Genomic DNA, 6,848 nt, shown 5'->3' with positions numbered 1-6,848 from the left:
AAAAAGAGCCGGCAAAAAAGGAGGAAAGATTGGTGGAACTGGTGAAAAGAAACGCAAGAGAAAGAGAAAGGAAAGTTATGCTATTTACATCTACAATGTTTTGAAACAAGTTCACCCAGATGTCGGAGTTTCAAGCAAAGCTATGAGCATCATGAACTCATTTGTCAACGACATCTTTGAGCGCATTGCTTCCGAAGCTTCGCGTTTGGCTCTTCAAAACAAAAAGTCGACCATCTCTTCTCGTGAAATTCAAACCGCAGTACGTCTTCTCTTGCCTGGAGAACTTGCAAAACACGCAGTCAGTGAAGGAACAAAAGCCGTCACAAAATACACAAGCAGCAAGTAAACCAACGTCTACCAAACACAAACGGTCTTTTTTAAGACCACACATCTTTAAAAAAACATTTACTTGGCGTCACTACAAGTTAACCGAAGTTAATAAAACTTCTAAATAATGTGCTTAAGAACACTAGCCTACATTTAAAATACTTCCCCATGTGTGTGTGTGGATTAGCTTCACTTTTCATACGTATTATTAGCTGTACTTGCAGAAAAGACAAGTACATTGATCCATGTTATTGCTTACATTTAACTTAACCCAGCTTTTCACGGAAACACTCCCAGGCAAATTAACCCTACAAAGTATTTCTAAATTTTTTTTGTGTCATATATGACATAGTATCGTATAGCAATAAATGTAACTGTGACAAGACTTTACACATTGTGTAATTTGGAAGCGTGCACAAAGTAATGTTTTAAAAGATTTGTGGCTATAAAAATAGCCGTTTTTGTTGAGCAATGACAACGCTTAACCTCCGAATCCGTAAAGAGTTCTTCCTTGACGTTTTAAGGCATAAACAACATCCATAGCGGTAACGGTCTTGCGTTTAGCGTGCTCTGTGTAGGTTACAGCATCACGAATAACATTCTCTAAGAAAACCTTCAGTACACCTCTGGTTTCCTCATAGATAAGGCCAGAGATACGTTTGACACCACCTCGTCGAGCAAGACGTCGAATAGCAGGTTTTGTGATTCCCTGAATGTTATCACGAAGAATTTTTCGGTGACGTTTAGCACCTCCTTTTCCCAATCCTTTACCTCCTTTTCCGCGTCCAGACATATTGATATAGTTGCGTACAGAACGAGTACAAAAACAACGTTTGAGTTAACAGAATTCAGACAGCTTTAAAAAGAGGCCATAAAATTACCTACTGCTCGTGGAAACACCCTAATTAACCAATAGAGTTGCGTCATTACAAAATGTTCCGAACATTTTGTACATTTTTTTAAGTAAAACTGTAGTTTTTTTAAAAATTCGTGGTCTTAATGTTTCAGTAAGGCAATAAATTTGGCATCGTTGGAATTCGCCAAACCTTCTGCTACTTACTAAAAAAAAAAAAAGTCAAAAGCTTTTGTGTATCAGAAGATACAGCCGTTTTCCCGTAGCCAAAAAACACAGATTTTATAAAAATGTTAAAGTAATGAGCGTAATGTCATTATGCAGCCAATCAGAAATTACTTTCTTAGCACCAATCAAATGGTTTGTTTTGAACCTTAGCTGTCAATCAATATGAGAAATAAAACTTTGGCGCGATAGTGCATTTTAGACCGTCTTGTGTATCCGTACTACATCGACTTCTTAAAATATGGCTCGTACAAAGCAAACTGCACGTAAATCTACTGGAGGAAAGGCTCCACGAAAACAACTCGCCACTAAAGCTGCGAGGAAAAGCGCACCAGCTACTGGAGGAGTGAAAAAACCACATCGTTACAGACCTGGTACAGTTGCTCTCAGAGAAATCAGAAGATACCAGAAGTCAACCGAGCTCTTGATCCGCAAGTTGCCTTTCCAGCGTCTTGTGCGAGAAATTGCTCAGGACTTCAAAACAGATCTGCGATTCCAGAGCACAGCCGTTATGGCTCTGCAAGAGGCTTCTGAAGCGTACCTTGTTGGCTTGTTCGAGGATACTAACTTGTGTGCCATTCACGCAAAACGAGTTACAATCATGCCTAAAGACATCCAGTTGGCAAGAAGAATTCGTGGGGAACGTGCCTAAGCATCTTACCAAACAAAAAACGGCTATTTTTATAGCCACACATCCATAAAAAATATTACGGCTAGCTTTTTATATCAAACTTTGTTCTGCTTTCTGTTTAAATTTTATGCTACATAAAAATTTTATGCTACATAAAGTTTGACAATGTTAAAAATATGAAGGGCAAGAAAAGTAAAAGCAAGAAAATAAGAAATTTAAAAACGAAAATACTTAAACTTAGGGAATCTAATCTTAAAATTACTCTTTTTTAACTGTTTAAGTGACTTAAACAAGTTTAACTTTGTACCAAGATAATGTTTTTTTGTAAATGTGTGGCTATAAAAATAGCCGTTTGTTAATGTAATAGCCAGATACACACAAATTATTTTTTTGCGGTCTTCTTTGCTGCCTTTTTGGGAGTCTTTTTGACCTTCTTTGCTGCAGGTTTTTTAGCAACAGGCTTCTTTGTGGGTTTCTTAGCTGCTGGTTTCTTAGCCGAGGCTTTCTTTGTGGCAGGCTTCTTTGCTGCTTTCTTTGGCGTGCTCTTCTTTGCTGGCTTCTTTTTTGGTGTACTTTTCTTTGCAGTAGGCTTCTTTGCCGTTGGCTTTTTTGCTGCGGCCTTTTTCTTAGGTTTTTCTTTTTTTACCTGACCTAGCTTGAATGATCCAGAAGCACCAGTGCCTTTAGTTTGAATCAAATCGCCTGATGTTACTCCTCGTTTAAGAGCCATTTTCAGATGATGATCTGAGTTTTCAGCAACTTTGTAATTTGCATGAATATATTTTGTAATAGCTTGGCGAGATGAACCACCGCGTTCCTTTAGGGTAGCGATAGCAGCCTTGATCATGTCCACATATTTAGGGTGATCAGCTGTCTTCTTTGCAGCAGGTTTCTTCTTGGGTGCGATTTTCTTTGGAGAAGCTGCTTCACTCATTTTTAATGTTTTCTTACAACAATCCAACGATAAACGATGCTTGTTATCACAGTAGAAGTATACTAAACATTACCGTGTAAATGAGATATAATTTAAGACGGTGCGAAGTATGCGGACGTAAAAGTACCACTCCCGGGAATTGATTTGGCGCGAAAACAGAAATGTGTGTTTCTGTACATCGTATAATGTCCGTTTTGGGAGCCGCGACTATGCGAAAGCATGTTAATTTTTATTTGTAGCACGACGCAATAGTCTGAAAGAGAAGCTGCTGGAGTTTGAGGTCTTCAGCATTACATCTACTCTGTTAATTTGGGCTTCTTCCGCGCCCGTGTTAGGATTTTCATAAAGCGTTCTTTGGTTTGCGTTGCGTATGTCGGCCTACATCATCGACACGGCCTGTTTCCGGCTATTAGGAGCAATTCATATATTGGGCACTGCGTTTCGACTTTTTTATTAGACCACAGTAAAAAAATTCACTCACAGAAGTCCCTTTCTTTCATGGCTACAAACACGAAGAATTCTGTCGTAAGTAAAACGAATGCGCAAGCCAAAATAACGATGGGGCGAAGTCATAAGCATCGCCCTGTGGCCCAATGGATAAGGCATCTGACTACGAATCAGGGGATTCCAGGTTCGACTCCTGGCAGGGTCGCACTGTCGCATTTCGGCTGCATGGTCTACTGTGTAACGCGCGCGCACGTTCTGGCGTAATGCGTTGATAAACGGAATGTACGCAGTCATATTGGAAAGTAATATCACGCACTTAGTATCGTCGCCTTTGTTAGCATTCATGTAAGTTACCATCCACTCGCTACAGTCGCTCTCCATCCTACGGCTAAATCAACAGCCGTGATTTTTACTATGTCGCCGTCCATCCGTACGCGGTGACAGTTGTAAGCTTTACAGTAACGTGACATGCTCCACAAGCAGTTACGGTGTGTGGACGATGCCTATCATGGCAACGCTTGTTCTTTATCGCTTCTCGGCCTAATGGCTAAGATCAAGTGTAGTATCTGTTCTTATCAGTTTAATATCTGGTAGGCCATTCTCTGAATGGTCAGTATATTAATCTGATTTTTGGCCTTGGGTCATGGAGGTGGATTCATTCACGCCGTGACCACGGGTTGCCTTGGTGTTGCACTATTACCGATGGCGGCCCACATAAGCAATAAAAGAATAATAGCAGTCCTCTTTCCGACGGCACTCTGCATAGTCTACGGCGGGAACAAAACGCGTACACTGGGGGAGAATACAGCCTATGCCCCGCGACACGGCAGTTTATAACACACTCAAGCCACAAGCATTAACAAACTTTGAAGGGTACCCTCATGCTACGGTGCAGTTCCAACTCATACTTACCTGACGGGGAAGTAAAGACTGATCAATGAGGGTTTTCTTCCAGAGTGAGGCTCTTGCATTGCACTACGCTTGGGCTGACCTCTGCGATTACTGCAAACGTCAGTAACTCGACCGTACAATTTCTGGTAGTGGGGGCCTGCGTCCGCGCTCGCCCCCTCCTTAAGTCAAAATGAATGAGCTTAGAAAAGTTGCGCGGCCAAATGTCGGTGGTGACTTAAACGCTAAGGTAAAACCTCGCTTGGCTGTTACGAAACGTGATTGCGATATAAGTCCTCGGAAGGCGGCGGAATTTTATTTTATTTGCCATTCCGTCAGGGTTATTGGATGATCGGCAATAGATCGAGTTTGTATGCATTTGAAAGCTCTTTTTTCTCGTACTATCACCTGAAAATGTCGTAGGAAAATGTCATAGGAAACACTTTCAACAACCGCCACGTTCCTTAATTGTTATAACAAGAAATATATCACAGCACCATTGAAATGAAAAGGCAACAAATGAAAATGAAAAGCCTACGACACCGGGAGTTCCCAGGCGGTCCCCCATCCAAGTACTATCCCGGCCCGACGATGCTTAACTTCCGTGATCAGACGAGAACGGGTGTGTTCATCGTGGTATGGCCGTAGACATTAGTAGGGGCAAATACGTGCAATTTATTTTGACGTTGTGATCAAATTTTTTTATTTAATTTCTTTGAGTTACTTAGGACAAGGCGTATGCATGGATTATCTATTAGACTTTAAGGTTATAGTTTTGTGAAAAAAACAATGTTTTTTTAAAGATGTGTGGCTATAAAAATAGCCGTTGTTTTCTGAGTGTAGCGGTTTACTTCTTCTGTCCTTTGTCGTTCTTCTTTGGGAGTAAGACAGCTTGAATGTTTGGCAAAACACCACCAGCTGCAATGGTTACACCGCTCAAAAGTTTGTTTAATTCTTCATCATTACGAACAGCCAATTGTAAATGTCTTGGAATAATCCTAGCTTTTTTGTTGTCTCTTGCTGCGTTACCAGCCAACTCCAATATCTCAGCAGATAAATATTCCAAGACGGCTGCTAAGTAAACTGGTGCTCCAGATCCAATTCGGTTAGCATAGTGCCCTCTACGAAGGAATCTATGCACTCTACCGACTGGAAATTGAAGTCCAGCTCTTGAGGATCTTGTCTTGGCTTTAGCCTTAGCTTTTCCACCTTTTCCACGTCCAGACATAACTGCGATTTGATTTGTAAGTTAATACAAAAACGTACGAATATTTAACGTAAGTGTTAACGAAATAAACTTTACTCGTTTTTTCATCATAAAAATAGGATCGAAATCATGTTTTTTTAACCAATCATAATTAAGTATTAAACAAAAGATTTTTTTTTTAACCAATTAAATTGCGTATCGGCGTTTTCGGATCGAATTCGATCCGATTTTTTTACTTATAAACAAAAAGTTTTGACTTGCAGTTTAATGCTTATTTACAAGTTAAGTAGCAAAAATTTTTAACCATGTCTGACGCAGCAGCTAAAGGAGGAAAACAGGCACCTAAAGTAGCCAAGAAAGGTGAAAAAAGAGCCGGCAAAAAAGGAGGAAAGATTGGTGGAACTGGTGAAAAGAAACGCAAGAGAAAGAGAAAGGAAAGTTATGCTATTTACATCTACAATGTTTTGAAACAAGTTCACCCAGATGTCGGAGTTTCAAGCAAAGCTATGAGCATCATGAACTCATTTGTCAACGACATCTTTGAGCGCATTGCTTCCGAAGCTTCGCGTTTGGCTCTTCAAAACAAAAAGTCGACCATCTCTTCTCGTGAAATTCAAACCGCAGTACGTCTTCTCTTGCCTGGAGAACTTGCAAAACACGCAGTCAGTGAAGGAACAAAAGCCGTCACAAAATACACAAGCAGCAAGTAAACCAACGTCTACCAAACACAAACGGTCTTTTTTAAGACCACACATCTTTAAAAAAACATTTACTTGGCGTCACTACAAGTTAACCGAAGTTAATAAAACTTCTAAATAATGTGCTTAAGAACACTAGCCTACATTTAAAATACTTCCCCATGTGTGTGTGTGGATTAGCTTCACTTTTCATACGTATTATTAGCTGTACTTGCAGAAAAGACAAGTACATTGATCCATGTTATTGCTTACATTTAACTTAACCCAGCTTTTCACGGAAACACTCCCAGGCAAATTAACCCTACAAAGTATTTCTAAATTTTTTTTGTGTCATATATGACATAGTATCGTATAGCAATAAATGTAACTGTGACAAGACTTTACACATTGTGTAATTTGGAAGCGTGCACAAAGTAATGTTTTAAAAGATTTGTGGCTATAAAAATAGCCGTTTTTGTTGAGCAATGACAACGCTTAACCTCCGAATCCGTAAAGAGTTCTTCCTTGACGTTTTAAGGCATAAACAACATCCATAGCGGTAACGGTCTTGCGTTTAGCGTGCTCTGTGTAGGTTACAGCATCACGAATAACATTCTCTAAGAAAACCTTCAGTACACCTCTGGTTTCCTCATAGATAA

The 6,848-nt window shown here is 40.0% G+C and overlaps 3 non-coding genes across 3 annotated transcripts; 2 read left to right on the top strand and 1 right to left on the bottom strand.

Moving 5' to 3' along the window:
* The first annotated feature begins 3,944 nt into the window (after positions 1 to 3,944).
* On the top strand, positions 3,945 to 4,136 carry LOC130660725 (U2 spliceosomal RNA). The gene has a single exon (XR_008987923.1). It is a non-coding gene; the product is annotated as a U2 spliceosomal RNA (small nuclear RNA).
* Positions 4,137 to 4,321: 185 nt separating this feature from the next.
* LOC130659668 (U1 spliceosomal RNA) lies at positions 4,322 to 4,486 on the top strand. The gene has a single exon (XR_008986872.1). It is a non-coding gene; the product is annotated as a U1 spliceosomal RNA (small nuclear RNA).
* A 350-nt stretch (positions 4,487 to 4,836) lies between these two features.
* LOC130660163 (5S ribosomal RNA) lies at positions 4,837 to 4,955 on the bottom strand. The gene has a single exon (XR_008987364.1). It is a non-coding gene; the product is annotated as a 5S ribosomal RNA (ribosomal RNA).
* Between the last annotated feature and the right edge of the window lie 1,893 nt (positions 4,956 to 6,848).

The sequence above is a fragment of the Hydractinia symbiolongicarpus genome, chromosome 9 (assembly GCF_029227915.1).
Source record: "Hydractinia symbiolongicarpus strain clone_291-10 chromosome 9, HSymV2.1, whole genome shotgun sequence".
NCBI lineage: Eukaryota > Metazoa > Cnidaria > Hydrozoa > Anthoathecata > Hydractiniidae > Hydractinia > Hydractinia symbiolongicarpus.
The sequence above is the reverse complement of the archived record's forward strand: the minus strand, read 5'-3'. Positions and strand labels throughout refer to the sequence as shown.